Source organism: Accipiter gentilis, chromosome 1, assembly GCF_929443795.1.
Source record: "Accipiter gentilis chromosome 1, bAccGen1.1, whole genome shotgun sequence".
Classification (NCBI taxonomy): Eukaryota; Metazoa; Chordata; class Aves; order Accipitriformes; family Accipitridae; genus Astur; species Astur gentilis.
In genome coordinates this window covers 1876052-1897863 of record NC_064880.1, presented here as the reverse complement: position 1 = coordinate 1897863, position 21812 = coordinate 1876052, and the positions used below count along the sequence as shown (strand labels likewise).

The following is a 21812-nucleotide window of genomic DNA, read 5'->3' as shown; positions in this document are numbered from 1 at the left end:
AAACCCAAATCATATCTTTCTTTGCCGCGCCTGTGACCGACTTCACCCCTGCCCGCGTCCCAAGGAATTAGCCTCAAAGGTTGGGGTGAGGGGGAAGCTTTTCAGGTTCGCGGCTGCGCTGCAGTTCTCGCTGCCTCCATGGGATCGATTTCCGAGACGAGGGTGCCTTCGCTTTCCGGAAAGAGTGTCAGCTTCCGTTCTTCAGTTTAGAAAAGGTAGGAGTGTGAGAAAAGGAGATATCTTGAAGAAAAGGGTGGAATCCAGGGCATCCACTGGAGGAAGCACCATGGTTTGATCGTCAGGCAAAACCCAGTGGTTGGACACGTGTAATTAATCTCAGGATGCGCTTTTCAAAATGCCTCTAGGGATTAGGTTAATTCAGAAAGGAAGATGCCGCCAGGTAGTTATTACCATTTAATTGCTGCTTTTAACAACGAGCCTGATCCAAAGCATTCTGCCAGTAGAAAGTGAACATCTCTGTGCTAGCCTTGTGGTTACGGCATCATTCAAACTTATGGTTTGTTGTTGTCGGGAATGTCAAGAAGTTACATTTGTTGCAAATAAAGCAGGATTTATTTTCTGCATTAGTTAATAGCACTTCCTTTCCTCAGTCGGCATTCAGACTTGAGGGTACAAATCTCAAGCAGAGCAGCAAAACTTAGTAACACTTTAACAGGATTTATTAAGTTTGTTTGCTTGACTAAACATCAGGATCCTCAAGCACTTTCTTTTTTTGAAGATTAACAAGCAACCTGATTGTCGGATGCTGTGATTTCAGCACGTTATGGGTGTCTTTCTCCTCAAGTTCCTTTACAGCTCCCAGCCTGTATCTTTTATTAGGTAGCACAAGGGACATCAACCCCAAAGTGTACACCTGTATTGGTGAGTTACTAAGCTCGTGGGCTACACAATATTTCTACAGCTGGTTTGTAAGCCATTTCCAGTCAAGTAGGTTCAAAAGACTCTACATGCGCATAAATCTCAGTGTCGCCAATATACACTAGTACAAATTACACAACACAAATACTGTTACATGGGAGTCATTTTTACATCAGAGAGAGAGGAAGACATCCCGCACCTTTACTGTGAGCATCAGTTTGGAAGAAATAACATTGTAATTCATGTATACCTATAAAATTTTACAGCTATTATTTAATGCTTTTTACACCTCAATTCCTATCTGGGCGTGGAACTTATTTGCTCTTTATGTTTCTACTTGTACTTTACATTCAGTTTCTGACATCTCTCTCCTGCTATTTGCCTTGCCCAGGTAATGAGCTGTTTCACATTTGGTGCCAATTAGGAGACATTCCAGGCTACCGATGCAGTTAGAAATGTTGATTCTCAGAAATGAGCGAAATGTGTGGACCAGATTCTGATCCATTCATTCCAAAGGCAAGCAACACCAGTAACTTCAGCTGAGTCATTCCTGAATTATAGATCTGATTTATACACAGTAAAAGAGCCTGGCCCTAACTGTTTCCCTGTTACAGTTCTGTTTGCTTTGGGGAACTAATTACACTGTAGGCTGCCGCTTGCACAGGGTTGACTGTGAGCTCGTGAACCCAATGCAGGTTTGAATACGCTCTATGAGAAGTCCCCTTTGGATTGGGTTTGGAGCTTGGGATTCATAGGTTACATTCCAACTTGGAATGATCCTAGGCAAGCTGCTAAACCTCTTCTGCTCTAAGCCTATCTATTCCATTTATACAGTAGAGAAAATGTTTTTTTTACAAAACCCACAGGTACTGCTCAAGGATTCTAGTTTTTGAAGCAATCCAAATGCCTCCTGTTGAAAGTTTTTCATTTTGAACAATCTTTTTATGGCTATATTGAAGATATTAACAGACTGTGGAAGAAAAAAATTTCCATTTCCATATGGAAAATGACTGAAGGGTATGTACAAAATTAAGACCTGCCTGTTGAAACATTAACAGATTTGTCACAGTGTTAGTCTCAGAGCTAGTCCATGCAAAGTTGAGAAGAAAGCAATTCAGTGTGGATTTGGAAGCTCCTTACTGTGTGAAGAGCTGTTCAGAATGCTGAGCAGGGATGTTCCTGATGCCTTCTAAACTATCTGAGATGCTTATCTGCAGCTGGATAGCCACCTATTCGGGAAATCTGCTGCATCTACATAAGACGACTGTTGTAGAGCATGTACTTTGACTTCTACACTTAACCTGTGAGGGGTATCTGGCCTTTAAGTCTGTTTCTTTTCAACCCATCACAGATAAATGGAGTACCAGAATGTGCCACTGATGCCAGGATCCTTGGGAAAAGGCATGCAAAGAGCTCTTAGCAGATCTGGAAACCTGAGAAATGGAGACAGTTGAAATAATGCACGTGTACTTGGGTATTTACTCCTGGTGCCCTGCCATTCTTACCATCTGAATGGTTATATACAAACAAGTTTTGATGACATAGTTAGGCTGAAATGTTGTCCAAATTCCACTGTGTCTTTGTCACAGCTGAATATGAGGGAGACTCCAAAGCAATGCAAGTTTCATCTGCTGTGGGTAAATACGCAAGAGGCCCAGTGCTTCATTGTACCTTGTTTAACAGTGATCAACCTGGAAAATGGAGTGGTAATCAAGGAAGAGTAGTTCTTCTGCCCTGACTCAGGCTGGGTCTAATATTGTATCAAAACAGGCCTCTCTGAATCAAAATGGGAGAAGTTGCAAAGAAGTATCGTCTACAAATATATGCAACTTCCCTATTCATATGCTGGCCCTAGAATTGTGAAAACTGCCTGATATTGTCTAGAATTGGCTATATCCTTGTGCCCTATCCCTGGTTTGCAGTTCTTCTCTTTAATTGCATTCAAGTAAGCAAAGAGAGCCACCAGGGTCAAAGCTGCTCGATGGATACGCTTAGCCATCTGCTGTCCAAGCCACCTGCATAAGGTTCAGGCTTTGCCATGGTAAATGTGGTAGGCAATCCAGTGAAATAAGTAGCACTGTATGATGAGATTACTCTAACCTCAGAAGGAGAAGACTAGCAAATCGGTGCATTTTGCTGCATGTCCCACCGCATGTGCGTGATTAAGGATACCAACTGTATTCCATGCTGAAGCTGTACTTTGATCTCAGGGTATTCCGTTTTAATTTCTGTTTTGTTAGCTTTTATCCCCAAATCTTTCTGCCTGGAAACTGGGGTTTTAGGCACACACTGTAGTTGATGTATGAAGCATGGGCCAAGAGAGACAAAGGCTGAAGTTTACAGGCTGCAGGAGGCTATCATTTTTCTTTTGTTTTGCAGTGTGGGTTTTTTGGGGGGCGGTGGTTGTTTTCGCATTCCAGTTCTGATACTATCTGCTAATATCATAGCTTGGCTTCGCTCCCTCATAGTTTGATGTCCCAACTTTTCCTTGTTAGTATTGGGAAATCATAAGCTTATAGTGAGTGATAGCCAGTAGGTCTGGGATTGATTACAAACAAAAATCCTAGATAAGATCATAAATTTAACCCATCCCTGTGATGTGATCGTATCAGGATTCAAGTACGTCTAAAAGTTGTTTCCGATTTTCAGCCACTTCATCTGGTTTCCATACATCCCAGCTGAGAGTGAAGTACTCTTGCGGTGGACTCTAATCCATGCCAGCCTGGCTTGGAAGAAGCCCACTTTTCTGTTGTTATTGTATTATAAAAATGGATAGAAATGCTTTAGTCAAGATGGATATTTCAAGGAGGCTCGGTTCAGACACTGCTGAGATACAACTGACTTGATAATAAGAAAACAGGGCTGCTTTCCCACCCTGCTACCATCTCTCCTATTCCCTTCCTGAAGTTTAGCTGCATTTAAGCAAATTCAAGATGGTGTTTTAACACCCTGAAAGTCAGTGGAGAAACACTAGAGATAAAACCAGTACTTGATAATTGATTAAGAAAAGAAGGGCAACTGAACAAAGACAGACATGGTCGGTCTCAGCAAAACCAAAAGCTCTGATGTTTAATGCCTGCCTCTCCATTTCAGGAAGAGAGATTTGTGCTCAGCTTGCCAGCCTTCTGGAACTACTGTTTATCTGTTTTTATATGCGTCCTACACCTGAGCTGCCTGCTTTCCCTGCTGTAAATGACCACCGGGATCCAGTCCCTCTGCCTGAAAGCAGATTGAGCTTTACACCTTCTGCAGTGCCGAAGCCGATGCGCTCCCATCCATCCCCTCACCCCGTGGTACCAGGTGATTTAATGTTACTGTTGCTTTAACGGCCTCGTCGCTGCTCTGGCTACACAGTAGTTGTCTCCTGTGTGACTGTGCCTGGGAAAATCTATTACTGGAGTGCCATTAATCTGAGGCTGCCGCCTCTGGCACTTTCTGACTCTTCTATTTAATGGGCCTCTGCTTCCGGAGCTCTGGAGACATGCTGTTTTCCTCTCTTGATCAGCTTTGTTTAATTATCAAAATATTTGATGCAGAAAATTGACATTAGTTGTGAAGGTTTCTGCCTTCCTCCTCCTTACAGCCTCCCTCCCTGCTTTGTGGTGACATTGAGATCTTCCGCATGTACCACCTTCACCTTAAAATAGAAAATCGCTTGAACAATCATTTGCTTGTCCGGGCACAAGCTGCATTAGCAAGCTACAGGTAGAGCTGCTGCAACCCCTCTTGCTGTAGCATGGTGCTGTGCCTTGCCCAAGTGTGAAGAGAGCCCGCTGCACAGGTAGTGCAGCTGGACCTTTGTCTCCTTCCTGCAAACGTAACAGTGCAGCCGGCCGGCATTTCTGAAAAGCTCAGAAGAGGGGAGCCCCACAAATTCCTGTGCCTGTCTTCAGGGTGAGCTCATCAGTAAGCGAAGGCTCAACAAGATTCAAAATCAGGAAGGTCCCTCAGGAGCTGAGATTTCCACTCTGGCTTCCTGCTCCTATCTTCAAAGCAGGAAGCTTTAGGTATTGCAGGTGTTCCAATTGCACTAGTGCATTTTGCTTACCCAGTGACCACATGCCTCGTTCCAGGACTTGGGGTGACCCACATGAACCAATATTTATCACTAAAATGAAGATCCAGGGGCAATATGGTTCCCATGTATCAGTATCTTCACAGGTAGAGAAGACTTAAGTCCTGAAGAAGCCCTCACATTGGCAGAAAAAAAGATCACTGGTGAGAGGACAAATTCAAATAAGGTAAATTATTCTTATCACTGGAAGTCCTTAGCTGCTGGAACAACTATCAAATGGAAATGGTAGGTTTTCTGTGCCTGAAATCTTTAAATTGAGACTGGATGCCATTTTGGAAAATGTACTTTTTTCTAAGCATAACTTGCTAGGTTTAGTGCAGGGTAAGAGGGAGAAAGTGTCTGGGCTCTCTTACTCTGGGCAGGCCAGAGGAGCTGGTGTTTCTTTTTGGTATTTGAGTCTCTGCTTCTGCTACGCTCTTCTCAGCACTGCCTTGTTACAGAGGAAAAGGAACTTTTAAGAGGGTCCTAAATTAGTGTCCCTCTTTTCACAAGCCATGTCTCTTATTTCTGCTGCCTCTGTAAAATGCAATGAACAATGAAATGTGAATTACTGAGATTTGGGGCTACTGGGAGACAAAGCAGGGGAGCTATTTATGTAATGCTGAAACACATGAGTACCATTGTTATATTCTTTCCTCATATGTATGCCTGTTTGCTCCACTGGACTTCGTTCCTTGCTAACATTACTGCTCTCTCTTTCTCCATTACACACGCTGTACTTCCCTCACAAGACACAGACAGGTTGTAAGGAAGGTGAGTGAAGTACAGATGGGGCCCGTAAAAGTTATCCAGCTCACTATTACGGTGACTTTCAACAAGTAAATCACATTCCTGCAATAATTATCCTCTTTTACCAGCAAAACCTTACACACTGTTGTCACCTTCAAACTGGGATTAATTGTCGTTTGATGTTTATAGAGTTTATTTGGGTCTCACTACGTATATAAATATTTTCAATTCCCCTTATTAATTCATAGTAAAGGAATTATATTTACTAATTAATACATATTAGAAGGCTATCGGAGAAGCTGGGATGTTTGAACAAAGCACTTCACAGTGAAAAAAAGCCATTTAATTGAAGCCAGAACATTTTGCAGAGGGACATGGATTTTGATGAGGAAGCTTCTCGGCATCAGAGTTTACTCTCCAGCCAAAGACAAAGGGACACACTGAAAGCTCCAGGACAGACGACCTGACACACTTGAATTTTGCAACTGTTCGGATGGGGTTTTTTTCACCCCATGCAAATACAAACAGTGACTGGGATCGAGAAACTTTTCAATGCTGTGTCACAGTATTGCTTTCCAGCTGTTCTTGCGTTCAGATAACCCCTGCCAAAAGAAGGAAAGCGTCTGGGCTACATTCTTGCCTACCTCACAGCATAAGTAGCAAATGTGATTGATTCTGCATAATTTTTTCCACTTTGGACAGTTGTCTTTATGGTACGTAAGAAACACATTCAGGAACGTTGAGGAGATGTGCAGGCAAAGGTGCTCCTCAGAAATGTCCCTCTGCTCTGTGCATATACCTGCCAAATGAGCTGGTTGACTGTCCAACATTTGCTTTTGACTATGTCTTTCTTACTCAGTCCCCATGGATGAGATAGTTAGGGCCAATGCAACAAAGGTGCATGGGAATCTGAGAGCATGGTGGGGAGGGAATATTCAAAGAAATGCACGTCATTTTGTTTTCACCAGTAGATCTAGGTTTGCAGCTTTGTCTCTCCTCCCTTTGGTTTGGAGTGCAAAGATGCAAAATGAGAGAGGAAGGATGTATCCAGGCTCCCAGCCTGATACTGCATAGTAGACAACCAAAACATTATCCTGTGGGCTCAGGTTTGTTAGCAAACTTTTCATTAGAGCTCCCATACTTCTTTAAATAAAGGGGAAATTAAAATTAAATAAATTTCTGATTCACAAAAAGCCTGACCAGTAGCTAGCTAGTCCATGGCTGTATAATAATAATAATTAAAAAAAAAAAAAAAAAAAAAAAAGAAACCAGTTTTATGGGTTCTCCCCATCCTCCTCGCCCCTGCCCCATTTGCAAGGTTTAATCTTGTGTGGTTTAAATTCTTCAACCTCTTCTCCCTCTCTTGCACTGCTTTTATACTAGGAATATTTCTGGTGAAGTCAGTGAAGTTACCTGTGTATAATTCTGGATTAATCCACTGAAGGCAGCTATGGACCACTCAGGTAAATGATGAGTGCATTGCAAGAGATAATCAAATTCAGACTCTTCTTGTGAATATCCGCTGTTAAAAGATCACTTATAATGCTCTATACTGTTTGGGACTCAGAAATGCAAAGCTAGTCTAGCAGGGGTTCATTGCATCACAAATTTGGGCATAAGGAAAAGAAATACTTCTAGCTTCATTTATACTGCAAATGAAAATAATCATACAGATACAAACCACCAAGGTGCAAAATGAGTTTTCCAATTCATAAGCGCAAGCCACCATGAGTTAAAACCTCTTGGTTTCTTCCCATAGTGCCCCAGGCAATAGTTTTCATATATATTTCTCCATGGTCAGAAGTCAGAGCAGACCACTGCTATCTAAGACCTTGACTTTTTTTCCCTGACAGTTACAATTATTACAGCCCGGGGGACTCATTTTCTCAGTCTGGCCACCCGCTGACCTAGCCTGCAACCAGAATACACTTTAAAACAAACAAACAACAGCTAGGCTTCCCTCTCTTCACTTCTCCTCCCCCAGCTCTGGAATATTTTTACACCGCGCCCCTTGCAAAAGGATATTAGCCACTATTGCTGAAGGCACAATCACATTATCAGCACCATTCTCTCTCCCTTTCTCCCTCTCCTCCCCGCAAAGATAAATTTTTTATGTTGCTATTTTCTTCTCTTTTGTATTTGGCATTCGATATTTACGTGATAAACTGCAGAGCTGCTACTAAATGGGCCCTGATACAACTTAATAAATACATAACAACATCCAGACTGCACTGTATTACTTTGCTGTGTCCTGAGCTGCTAAGGATCCTTGGAGATAATGTCTGCTAAATAAAAGTTATGCCTTAGTATGGGGAAAATAGATACTTATTTATTCTGGAATAATTACTTGTGCATTAAATGACTGCTGTTGCTGCTGTTGAAATGAGCTGGCTGATAATGCTGTCTCTCCCTGTTTGTCTTTCTGAAGTGCACACATGCTCTGCGTTTCTCATACCCAGAACCTTGCTGTGTTGGAGCACCTATACTTCTCTGCATGAATATGTAAGTAATATGCAACTAACAATTTTTCTACTAGGAGGCTGTCTACTGTTCTAGCCGGGAAATGTCCACAAGCAAAACCTTGACATTTGTAGGCTAAACTTTTAGAAAGAAGTCTGTGTTTAGGTGCCCTGCTGAACTGAGGGCGTGATTCAGTAAGTGAGCACAGCAAGGTCCAAATACAGGGGCTGGGCCTCGCTAAAGAAAGATACAAAAGGAGAAGTAGCAAAAAGTTACAGATAGAAGCTGTGATGGAGGTAACTCACTTTCATCTCAAGTGCACAAACTTTTATTCTCATCGTCATAGTTCAACATTTCTAAAGTTTTTTTGCCAAATTTTTAGCATCTTTAGAATTTCTTTTTTTTTTTTTTGCATACAGAAAGCAATTTAAATCAGGTAATTGCTAATCACACAATGCACAAAATATTCCTCCCACATGTGCCAAGCACTGACCAACATTCAGTGAGATTTCCCAGCTGTGCTTGAGTGATAGGAGTCATCACTCTCCTGGAGACATGCCTCAGAGATCTCATTTGGACCCAGATTTAGAAGCTGTTCACAAAGTGCTGTTTCTTCAGCTGTAGGTACCCAGGCATTTCATTAGCCTTAGCCAATGCTGGGATGCCTTTTTGAGGAAGTAGCATTTCCTTGTTTCATTCCTGATAATAAGACTAGTCGGAGAGTCAGAGTCTGAAAAATTAGGATGGAGATAACCTATGATTCACATGAGGTAACTTTAGTTCCTATTCTACATATGCTGGTGTTTTGTGATCTTTCCCAGAGAAAATGAGGAATTATTCCAGAGTTTGTATCAACTGCAGAAGAACATTAAACAAAATACTTCAGCAATCTCTAAAAATCTGTATGTTTTTGAGATGAGCTGTTTTGCCTGTGATAACACAGACGCAGAGGGTGTATGCATGCATAAACACACATACACACATGGACACATACAGAGGTACATTCAGGAATCATTCCTCTAATCTTCGCTCTACTTTCCTTTTCCAAAATGGCTGGGGTTTCTTTACCAGAGTCTTTTCCAGCTGTGTTCTAATTGCTGAAACAGTCAGCATAAAGTACCATCAACCAAAATGAAGCGAGGCAGACTCCCACAAGCTGCAAAATTTTGCAACACAAAGCCACTTTACAAAGAGTTTAGCTCTATAGAAACCACAGTGAATGCTAGGAGGAATCCCAGAAAACTTTGCATGATGCTTCAAAATGCACCACAGGGATCCCGTGCTTGTTACCTCCTGACACCATCTTTCTGTAAAGGAAAAAGCATACAGTGCTCTGTGGAGCGATTACCCTGGGGTCCTATGCATTCAGCACTAATATTGGAAAGTTTCAGATCTCACAAAGAAGACAACAAGGACCTTTGATTGTCCCTGTTGAAGCTCCTGGTAAGAAGCAGGTCACTTCCCTCCAACCCCTCTGAGCCTAGATGTGTGGATATTTTCATGCCCACTTGACAGGTGGCTATTTTACCAGACAGGGTTGTCACTGCTGCTGGGGGTTATCTGGATTTAGCTGTAGGCAGGAACTGAACCACAATGTGCATTAAAAAAGCTCACTGTTCTTCGTTTGTTTAGAGACAAGCCATCTCAAACTTGTTTGAAGCCTTTTTTATTGAATTCACACTCTTGTGCCAAGCACTGAAAGATTTACTTTGGCTATTGCTGTAAGATGGAAAGCATATGAATGCATGGCTGTCTGCCAGCTATGGGTGAGCAGTGAAAGGTCTGGTACAATGGACGGTTACATGGAACAAATGTGAATGCAGTGGGCAGACGTGACTAAAGAAAGGCTTTGGCACTCAAAGAACTGCTTGAGGTTTAATCCAGTGACTGCAGTAGGGTCAAGAGATAACACGTCTAACCTGCAAAGCTTTTAACTGGGCAGCAGCTGAAAAGTAGTAAGCTACAGGTATACACACGTGTCGTCTGAAGTAACAGCTGCTTGCCTCCCCTTGCAGGCTCTAGCTCTTCCACAGACTCCATCTGCAAAGGCAAAGACCCAGTTGGACTTATCCAATGCAAGGTACCCCAATTGCTGTTGTATATTTCTTGCAGATGTTGCCATAATTTTGTTGTGGTACAATTTGACATACGACTCCCTGCTGCATCCGAAAGGGGCACATTATCTCAATTAATGTTTCACAGCAAACATGGCACTGATAGTATTCATGGGACTAAAGACTATTACCATTTGCATGGTGACTAGCACAAGAATTATGACTATGTGTGTTTTCTGCAGCAAAATTTGCCCTCAGGCTCCCTTTTTTTTTTCTTTTTGGCTTGTGACAATGTTCCCTTTTTCTTCCTCCTCCTGTTTTGATTTCTACTTAAAGTTTTATGGCTCTGTCCCCTCCAGGGTGCTATTATCTTGTATGCTAATAGGGCTATGCATATTCTATTAGCGTTGTCAGTGTGAGATAAGAGGCACATTCTGTAAGGAGCACTCAGGGGGTAATAATCACAGCAAGGGGTCTCAATGTTAGTACATTATCAGTCATCTTCACATTTCAGTGGAGCCTGTTTATGCACCTCTTCAGCGACGCAACTCAGACACTGAAAATTGCTGAATGTTTACGGAAACTGTTGTAGAGGAACATAATGGGATTTGAGATTGACTTGATAAAGGAGCCTTCTCCTGTGTTGCTTCCAGATACAAGATGTTTGTAACTGTATGCAATAAGTAGGATAATATGTTATGTCGCAGTTAGCAGCTAAAAGCAGACTCAGATCTGTATTTCAAGCAATAGAGGAGCTATCTAGGAAAAGATTTCAAAAGGGTGCACGCCATCAGTGTTTCTTCAGAGATTTCTCTTTCTTTCTCACTTTTTACATGGTAACACACAAATGCCCACACCTGGTTCACATCAATAGGAAGCCTGACAATTTTTACACCCTTTAGTCTTGAACTTGAATGATTATAAGTAGGCCCATAGAAAGAAAATTGGTGACAGCATGTGAAGGGCAAATGAGTAACTATTTGCAACACTCTTTGTTAGTTAAATAACATTCCTTGGTTGCAGCAATGGGCAATGGCATGTGAAATAGGTGTCATGCGAATGTTTTCTTCAACTGTTGATGACGCTATGGGCTGGTGAGGCAGAGGGTTTTCTGTTGTTGGACGGAACTGTTGTTTCTCCCAGTTCGCTTGTGTTCCCACTAAGCTTCACAGGGGTGGTAACGCTGCAGTCTACCATTGCAGCCATCCTGTGGCAGGCATCAGTACGCCCTGCTGGCAAGAGTTCACCTGCTGGAGTAAGGTTCTGTTCCTACCCTTGACTGTGGCATTTCTTGAACTGGTAACCAGCAAGTCCATAATTTACAAAAAATTTGGAGAAATTTGGTCTTTTTTTCTACTTTTCTGACATCACGGTTTTGAGGGAACCTTTCACAGTGTTAGATTTTTCAGTGGAACTTGTAGGAGAAAAGGTAAAGCACAGTGCTAGTTCTTTGTATGTTATGTTAGAAATATATGTACATAAATGGCATTTTAAGAGGGTTTATGTATATTTCTCAGTAATTTACTTCTGTTCTGGCAGTAGTAGCATATTTGCGTGCTGTCTGACACCTGGATTATAATGGGACTCAAAGTTATCATTTAGTTGAGCTAAGGACGGAAAGAAAAGGGGATGTTGTGCATTTCCTAGGAAGGTGGAATCTGTAATTAGGTCTAAAATCAGGGACTTTGTAATAAATTCAGTGCCTAATTTTGCAGACCACAGGAAAATAACCTAATGGGGAATGACAGAAAATACAGAGGCGAGGAACTAATCTCATATTTAGAATGAAGGAACAAACAATTTTTGGAGACCGATAGGGAATTCTTACTGTTCCTACAGTAAAACTTCTCCTTTCTACATATAGAAAACGAAACACTCTGCCCTGGGCAAAGCCTTTAGGAGAGCCTTAAAATGTCGCTCAGTTTAAATACGCAAATTCCTAAATGCATAGGTGCCTAATTAGATGATCTAAACCTAATTCCTGGGAAGTAGCAGCTGTAAGCTTGCTACAGCCGAACAATCGTAACAAGGAGAAAAGGGCTGTGTTTTGGATCACTTCTGTAGTACTTAAGATTACACATGGATATGAACACTCCTTACTTTAAAAATATTTGTCCTTGACATTTCCAGACACATGGCTCACACCAAATGTATGCAGCTCCATCTCCTGAGGGTCTTGAGATTAAAACCCCTGCTTTCTCACCTTGTGATCTGGCATTAATAGCTGATAGAAAAATCACATACATGACTGACATCTTCCTAGAAATGTGAGACTGTGGAATTAATGAATGCCATGCTGGAAAGCAGGGGTCAGTTTGGAAATAGGATTTCTGTTGCCAGCCATCCAGTCATGAACTGGACAATCTGCCGTTCATTTTTTTGCTTTAGCATTGAGGGAAATTGGTCTGGAGAATAAAGCAGTCAGAACATAAGTAGCTATGTTTCTTTGGCCACTGGAGGTTGATGGACGTTTATAACTTGTGGAAATCAGGCTGACTTCTGTTTCGCAGAAGAGCTGTTAGTGCATTCTTTATGACTTCTAAGTTCTTTATCCTGCTGTTATCTGCAGGATAAATCTGCAAAATCTGCAGATCTAGAGGCTTAGGTGGCTCAAAGGATTGATCGTCAGACACTATGTTACGGTTAGGTCAATGATGGCGGTGCAGTGGTGTTAGACGGCTGAGCTGCCGAACTCTGGATGCTTAATGAAATGTCAGGGGGAAGGGTGTCTCCACCCTGTTTGTGGGAGAGGGCTATCTCCCACCCAAAAGTTCGTCAGCTGATGGAGACAGCTGGAGAGCATGGCCCATGGAAAACTAGGTTCTGTATGATTTTAAATGACTTTCAGCAGGGCAATATGGGAGAGGTACCTTATCTTATCTTGATGTTTGGAGAACTCCTACCGCTACAGCAGCAGCGCTAATAGTTTTGTTGCCTGTTTTCTGCTTTTTCTGCTGCATCTGTCTCCAGTTTTGTCAACACTGATCTTGTCAGTGTGGCCATTAGTTAACATGCTGAACTAATATTATTCATAAATGAAACAGCTCAACCCCTGTACAACCATTTTCACTTGCACGGATTTAAATTGCTAGCAGTTCTGTGCAACTAGTGATGATCTCAAAGGAAAAACTGCAGTTTTCTAGAAACTAAAATATTTCATCAAAGAAACAATGTCTTTCTGTGTATTTTTAGCACGAGATAAAAACTTGGAAGCATTTTCTTTGGGGAAGATGGATTTCCTTTTCCCTTTTATTTCTTTCCATTTTTCTGCTCCCTGTCTTTTTTCAAGAGCAAATGAAAAAGAAAAAAAAAAAAAAAGAGGGTAGTTACAAAGGGAGCTAGAAGAGAAAGAATTGGAGAGGAAGACCTTTTAGTTACACTTTTTTCTTGGTAAAGAACAGGAATATTTGAACAAAAATACAAAAATGCTGCAAACATTTGATTTGAGAATGACATGCCATTTCTCATTGTTCTGTCAAGGTAGCTCCCACTACCTCTTAGCTCTGCTGCAATCATTATTGTTGCTTCTGGGTGCACACCAGTTATTTTGGCTTCCACAGTGAAAACGCAGAACTCCTGAGTCTGTCAAGTAAGCCAGAAAACAAATGCAAAAAAGGAAAGAATGGTGTATCTTCTTTTGCTGCTCTTTCTACATCTCGTGAGAAAAAACCCTGTGCCCTGATCTCTTTCTGCATCCACATTATACATATGCACTGAACAGCATTAATCTGAGCAAGGGTTAAATCTGGACTCCCTCTAACTGGATTCCTTAGTCTAGGTGTGTTTGAAGGAAGGTTTAATTTAATCAAAAGTAGGTTGTGGTCAGCTAAAGCAATCATTGTAAATAGATTTTCTTTTTAAAGGGTCACAATAACTGCATTTGTAAGAACTAAAGGGATAAAACTAGCAGAAGACCTGAAGACTTATCTGTCTGATGCTTCTGTGAGTTCATTAGTGTTGCAGAGCAACTTCTGGAAAAATAATTCCCAAAGCATCCTGTTTACCTCAGTCTGTGGGATCTATAGGTGATACATGAGAAAAGCACTGTGCTACCAGCATAGTGCAGACAGCCTTATCCTGTCTGAATTGTCAAACTCCTCGTAGAAACTGAACAGGTAATAACCAGGGGCCCAAACCTATCTGCCTCCGCGAGCTGTGCAAGAGTCATGATGCTGGAAGACAAGACGGGACCCGCATTCGCTTACATGTCTGAGAGCCATCCCATTTTCATCAGTGAGCACATGAACATTGCACGGGGAGAAATGTGGAAGCAATTACTTTAAGAGCCGTCTTCTGGGCAATTCCCAAAGAGACATCAGACCCTGTATTTATGAAGCCTATTGCATCGGGCCCTAATGAAGCAATTAAGCAAAGGGTCCTCTGTGTTTGATCTAAATGTGGTAATTTTTACAAAAACATCGCCGAGTGATAGATACCCATAACTCAGAGTCCTTAATTGTACTTAATTTGTTTGGAATACGAATGTGCATTTAATTAAGCCAGGGCTTTGCCCACATGTTTAAAGAAGGGCTGTCAAGGAAAATTAAGACCCAGTTTGTTTTCAAAGTTACTGGTTTTTATCAGGCCAGGACAGCGATCTTCGAACAGAAGGTTACAGATAATTAGGCAGAGACCTCAAGCCAAGAAAAAAATTCAGAGACACTGTACAGCTGAGAAAGCAGGAAGAAAAACTCCTTGATGAAGAAACATAAGAATGGGCTGTTCACATAGTAAAGTCATGCATGGCTAGGATTTGGTAAATGTGACCTGTTGGTTAAAATGTGTTTTGCGTTCTTAAACTCCAGCAATAAGGATGGAGCCTGGCTGTGTTTAATGGCAGAAGCAGCTGGCTCCGGGTCCAGATTTCATGCCGCGCTCAAGGACCACTGAATACGGAGAACTGATGGCATCTCCATCAAATGACAATAAAATGGAAAGGGCAAAAAGCATTTTTCTTGTTCACTCGGATTTACTGAATCTAAAGCATTGGCTGTGAAAGCTGGTTTTAAAAGTGTCTCTTTCCCAAGCACAGAAATACAGTAGGTGCTTGTCATCCTCTCAGGAAGCATATTAGTCTGATGCATGGAAAGGGAGTTTAGTCCTTGATGAGTAGTGCTTTTGACTTGCTGATACTGTTACGGAAAACAGCACAGTGCCCTTTTTCATGCACAAAAATATTTCAGTAAAAGTGACATATAGGGAGGAAAGCATGTAAACAAAAATGTTGAGACAACTGTGGATTTAAATCTGGTTTTTGTTCTTTCTTGTTTAGTGAAAAAGTAAAGAATGCAGTGAAAAATTAATAATGCTTCAACACACATGAAAAAAAGGCAACTTTTGATATTGAAAAATTAGTTTCTCAGCACAATAGCAAACAAAGTCCATGTGTGGACACTGCACCCTCCACTTTCTGTGACTCTTCAAGAATCACATGCTGGTTATCAGTTTCTCAACACTGTCATTTTTAATGTCATGGTGAGGCGTTTATGTCAAGAGATCCTTATTGTGGAAAATAGTTGCCGTGGTGTTACCTTGCAGTCTAAATAGGTTACATGGCCAACAAAGAAAGCTGTGCACACATCATTGGCAAGTGGTGAACTAAGTCACAGAGAGAGTGACTTGTCTACAGAAAGGTGGTGCATCTGTAACAGAGCTGAAAATTGAACCCAGATTCCTTACACTGAGGGAATGTAGGGTCTGAATTGCGAAAATCATATTTTCCTGAGTGTTTTGATGGGCTACTATGCTGATGACAGCTGCAGTGGCTCTTAATTATGGATGACGAAATGTGCGGAGAATCAGTAGACTTTTAAACAAAAAAATAACTCTACGTAGTATTATCTTCTGTTTCTGGATCTGCCTTTAACTGATCTGCAGCTAAACGAAGCTGGCATCTTGCTGTGAGATGGTACCTGGCCTTCCCTTCTTGGGTGGCTCAATTTAAAAGTTGGCAAGATACCCAGAACAGCATCAGACCTAATTTAGTATAAAATTAGTCGACTTAAAATAAACAGAATAAAATAAAATAAATCCTATGGTATTAGAGTTCTCTTGGCTGGATTGCTGCATGCCTAGCAGAGATTTACGGCATGCTGTCGCTAGAACGTTAGAAGGAATGTACAGTGCAGAAGTGCCTAGCAAGCCCTTTACCAGGGTCTTCCCGGCTCACAACATTATAGGCATGTGAAAGTTTGGAGACCCCAAAATAAGACGCTGAAGGGGAAGAATGCTGTGGGAGAGCAAGAGGGTGCTAAGTGGTAACGGTGAGGCAAAAACAAAGGCAGGGAGGTGCTGAACTGCGGCTGATCCCAGGGTACCATCACGCATTCCAAAGCCCCTCCGAGGAGGTCTCTCTTTTTTGATGTATCTGCTAAGCACATTGAACCAGTTTGCAAAGGCAGACCCAGAACACAATTCTTCTCGTGGTAAATGAGTATGTCAGCCGTTTCACCTTCTTACCGGTGTTTAAAATTTTTGCAGCAATAACAGAGAATTTGAAAGGACATCAGAGGTGGATTTACGGGACTCGTGGGAAATCAACTGTTTCCTGTTTCAACAGCTTCTTCATCATAACTTGCTTTCTCAGTCACTGAATGATGTTCTATTAATCTTGGTGTGCAGTGATTACTGTTAAATGCAGAGCTGGGTTGAACCTCAATTTGTGAAATAACCTTTTTTTGTCTCTTCAGCAAGTCCAACATAGTAAACTTTGGGCAGAGGTCTACTGACCAAGTGGATAATTGTGTTCCAATGCATCCTGTGAATAATGCAGATAAAAAACCTTGAGTGAATAATTCATTTTGTCTCCACTCATTTTGAATTAGCCTATTCATGTATGTATCCTTTCCAGTCTGCCTGTCTCTGTGCATGCATGTATTTACATAGCAATGTTGTAATTCGCAGGTACTTAAATATCAAAGCAATATAGCTACTACTCCCTGCATATGTTCCTGACTATTCTGTGTGATTGCATATGTATAAGTAAGCACTGTATACTGTACCATAAAATTCAGGATTTGATTTTAAGATGAAACATGACACGTTGTATTTGCTGCTGTGAGGATTATAATATTGAAAAACTTGCAATTGAGGGCAAATCATTTTGGCCTGGCTATAAATTACAGAACAAGTGTTTTGGGCTATTCAATGTTCAGATATAAGTTTTGTGCACTGATGTATATTATATTGCCAAAGATCAGATTACACACTCGCAACTTTACCTTACCTTTACCTTGGCAGTGACTTCTGGATCCTAGGTCAAGCAAAGCCTACAAGCAGGAGGAGGCACTTGCCTTTAAGAATGGCATTCCCTGAGGGGTATGGACAGCACTGAAATTGCCTGAGCATCATTGATAACATGTCTGCAGCTCGAGAACATTTGTAACAGGTTCATCCGAAAAGCAGAATGAAGGAGCCTGTTTCCTGATCGGATCAGATTCGTCAGAGAAGTTCTGAGAAGCATTCGAAATTTGCACGGACATCTAAACTGCACATAGCTCTGGTCTGGCTCTAGAATATGTATCATTCACATTTAAAAACTTTAGCTCAGCGTTGGTGGATTCGTTGGCCAGGCTGCTTGATGTATGGCTCTGGAGGACAAGGCACCGTGACAGCCAGTGGAACTGACTGAATGGCCAAGGGTTTATGGAAATTCCAGTGGGAATCCGTTCACTGTGCATTCTCCTGCCTTGGACAGCCAACAAGTTGTGAGCGTGCAGCTCCTAATCAGGGCTGGCAGGGCAGATGGTTTATCTTTGGCTGCCTGAGAGTTCCTGCTCTGCAGAGAGAGGCAGACGCTCGTTTTGACTCCTTGTTGTGGGCTTTTCAGTTTCCAGTCCATTACAAGTGACATAGCCGATAAAGAGCCTGTCTGTCAGTGGTGTCCCCGGAGGGGTGAATCTTCATCCCTTCCTGTACTCCTACCAGGACTGTCTGCTCGTGCTTTTTCGGATCATGCTGGGCACCAGGTGAGGAAGAACTCTGCTGGGAGCCGGATCACAGCCTCCCAGCCCTGCCAAGCCCTCTCCCACACGTCCCTCCTAGCCACTTCATAGGCAATGGCAGCTCTAAAACAAACCTCTTCCCAAGTGGGAATGTCGGTGCTTAAAATAAATCGCTGCCTATCATTTTCTGAGTGGGTCAGAAGAAGACTTGTAAGCCTGTGTTGTGAACAGCTCTGACCCACTGCTTGGGAAAGAAGTGCCACAGCAGACAGCATTGCTCTGGATCCATCACCCACGAAAGAAAAAAGGAAGCAAAAATCTGACAGCTGTGGCCAGTCAGGAACTATTTTGTGCAGTCATATATTGGGCATATATAGTTCCTTTCATTTACAGAAAGTACACATCTATAAACCAATCAAGGTCATACTGCACTTCCCGGTGGGAACTGCTATTCCCATTTTGCAGCAGAGAAAGAAAAGGGTAGATCTGCACAGAATTTGTCTGCATTCAACAGGGACCTTGCAGGCTAATCCAAGGGGATCTGAGTGGCAAAGTGTGTTCTGCCCGTGACTTGTCCGTGGCCAGCAGGGATTCTGCAGCAGAGCGGGGATAGAGTACAGGGCCTTGCATCCCAAAGCATTGATCTGAACAACTATAACTGAAATAACACCTCTAGATTTCATTGCTGATGAATAAGTATGCTGTTCACTAGTCTGAGCCTCACCTTTTTTCTTTCTAATTTGAGCTGACCTTCTGTACCTTTGCCGGAGTCCAAGTGTTACTTTCCAGGGCCCATTTTTGAAGAAGGTAAGACAAACACATATAAATATACATGTGTGTGTATATTAAGTATTCTCCCATATCACACCGGAGTGAGCTTCCTTTTCTCTGGCTCCATAATACTCTCTTTTTTCCTTACTATATCAATTTTAACTCAGTTTATTACAGTTTCGTGCCTGATATTCCAAAAATTATTTTCCTAGGATTAATCCCTAACCCCCAGCAATATCATTAGGAAAGCTATACAGCAGACTTGAAATAGTTACTACTTGGAGCAAGCCCCCTTTTCAAGTCATAGGGATCTTTATTTATAATTCACGGATTGGAGAAACTGGAGCAACGATTTCTACATTATAATGCATGTAGTTTTGTGTGACAGACCTGTGCTAATTACTCTGTGTGGTTTTGATATAGAGCCAAGAATGGGTTGTAGAAAAATGTGTATCGCTAAAACTTAGGTCCCCAAAGTCAAAAGTAAAACAAACAGTGAGAGATCATTATCTGAAGCAGACCCTTACTAGCTGTGTACAGAAAAAAGTAATTCCCGTGTTTTCTGTTTCCTTTTTTCCTTTAGATCCAAGTAGCGTTTCTGTTTGTATTTGGAAATATCTTGAATTTGTACAGTTAGGGCAGACAGTGCATTTATTCTGCTCTATCCCCTTTTTTCTTCTCTTTGAAAGACTATAGCTGGCTCTGGTGTGGACTCTTTGTGTGGCCTTCAGCAAGTCACTTAACCTTCCTATGCATCAGTTTACTCATTTGTAAAAGGAGTATTATAATAATAGACACCCCTCAGGGGCTCTTCCAGATTTAAATAATTAATGTTGGTAAAGCAGTTTGTGAGCCTCAGATTAAAGGTGCTAAATAAAGGCAATACATTAATATTTTTTTTACTCCAGCTCCTTCTAGAAAGAGCAAAGCAACAGCCTGATAAGCGTTGGATTTAAAGTTGGGAGTTAATATTACAGTGCTCAGAGTATTTTTTAATTTCTGTGGTCCCAGTTCAGCAGAGCTCTTAAATCCATTCTTAATTTTAGAAAGACCCTTTATTTGCCACAGGTAAGGCTCCCAATCTGAAAAGGTTTTTGAATCAGGCCCCGTAAGAGCAGGGATAGAAGAGAAGGATCAACTGTGCATGTATGTATCTATGTGTGTTTATCCTTTTGCATTTATGATCTCAGCAAGAACATCATTGCCACAGGAATGTAATCGGGAAGTCTCATAAGGCTTGCAAAATTCAGCCGGGATGCAAATCAATAAATGTAACAGGAGAGAAACTACAAGCTGTGCATTTCCATGGAGGCTGAGATTTTGTGGGATGGATAGACGCTGCTGAGCATGACCTAATGCCGCAGGAAAAAAAAGCAACCACAGACCTCAGCATCTAAACAGTATGAATATTGAACCAGAGGTCCTTGAGTAATTGTCCTTTCTTCACTCTAGGGGTGAAAAGGGTACATTAGACATTCACTAGCAGCAAATGGCACCTGACATCTCTTTAAGTGAAAGTCAGCTTGGAATTTTTTTTAATGGCCAAGCATAAATCTTTTAAATTATAAATCAATAAATAGTTAATTCAATAATAGGAATCTTTTAAATATTTAATGAGTCATATGCAGAATGGCTCTATAACTGGATGTTGATGGAACTGTGTCAAAGGAATTTGAATCAAACTTTTCTAAACTCCCCATATTAAAATAGTTATTGATTCAGATATAAACTATGAAGACTGTTGCAAAAGTAAGGGGAGATGGAGAGGTTTAGCGTACATTTTCTCATCCAAGAAGCAGCTTATTTTTAATGATGTATTCTTGAGCTTTTCAGATTGTATTAATGTTCCCGCTACAAAAATGAGTAAGAACCTATGCAGGCGAGATTTTGTGTGTGCGTATTCATTAAAATCCTGTTTTAATGGCAGCTGTGCTCTTAAATAAAAGCTGTGGCAGCCTGCCTCTCATTAAAGGATTCTGCTAACCAGCACTGACGTTGATATCCCGAACTATCTCCATCTGAAACTGCCCAGAAGTTTCAATTTATTTACCAGAGGTTTCAAGTGAAAGCCAGTGGGAGTAGTATCTACGTATGCTAGACCCGAATTTGTTCCTTTATAATTTTCTCTGAGGAGATCTGTGGTCAGTGTTCACTCTTGTTAACTTTGTGCTGCTGTAAGTCAACACTATTCTTAATTACCCTAAATTGGAGGCATTTCATGCTTACACCTCAGACCTCATTCAGTGCACTGTTATTGTATAGCAGATGTGGCATCTTCAGATTTTGTACAGTCTAACCTTTACTTTCAAAATAATAATCTAGCTCAGTGTTGATCTCTTTCAGATAAAACGGTGGAAAGGATGCTGCTGAGAACAGGATGTAGGAGTCGTCTGAGTGGGGGACGTGCAGACAAACAGGCAAGAAAGGCACAAAAAGGTAGAAGAAAGGAAGAAACTGTCTGGCGGAGGAGCTGAGATTGTTCTTTGCAGTGTTGCTGCAGTTTGCTCTCGGTATGTTTTATGTGAATCCAGCGCCAGGTATTTCAGAAACAGGTCCTGGGATTTAAGGAACAAAATGGGCTTTAATGCAAGGATTGCTCACCATTTCAAGAGCTTCCTACCTTGAAGCCACTCAGCGAAAATAATTGGCGTCTCTGCACTCCTTTACCAAAGATGGCACTGAAGGTATTTGATGTTGCCTCCTGAAATAATGAAACATGGTCTCAGAAACTCCTTACCACAACACCTGATCATACCCATTATACAGATGGCTAAACATGCTTGTATTCTGAGGAGGCAAAGCATGACTGCACAGAATTCGCCTTACTGCCTTTGAGGGGTGGTCAAAACTAGCCAAAAGCCAGCTTCAGTATTACCTGAAGCGGTACCCATTGTTTGCTCT

At 41.6% G+C, this 21812-nt stretch overlaps 1 long non-coding RNA gene across 1 annotated transcript; it reads left to right on the top strand.

Moving 5' to 3' along the window:
* The first annotated feature begins 6930 nt into the window (after nucleotides 1–6930).
* Nucleotides 6931–19628, top strand: LOC126040454 (uncharacterized). The gene is made up of 3 exons (XR_007506649.1): nucleotides 6931–7146; nucleotides 8112–8185; nucleotides 17437–19628. It is a non-coding gene; the product is annotated as an uncharacterized LOC126040454 (long non-coding RNA).
* Nucleotides 19629–21812: the final 2184 nt, after the last annotated feature.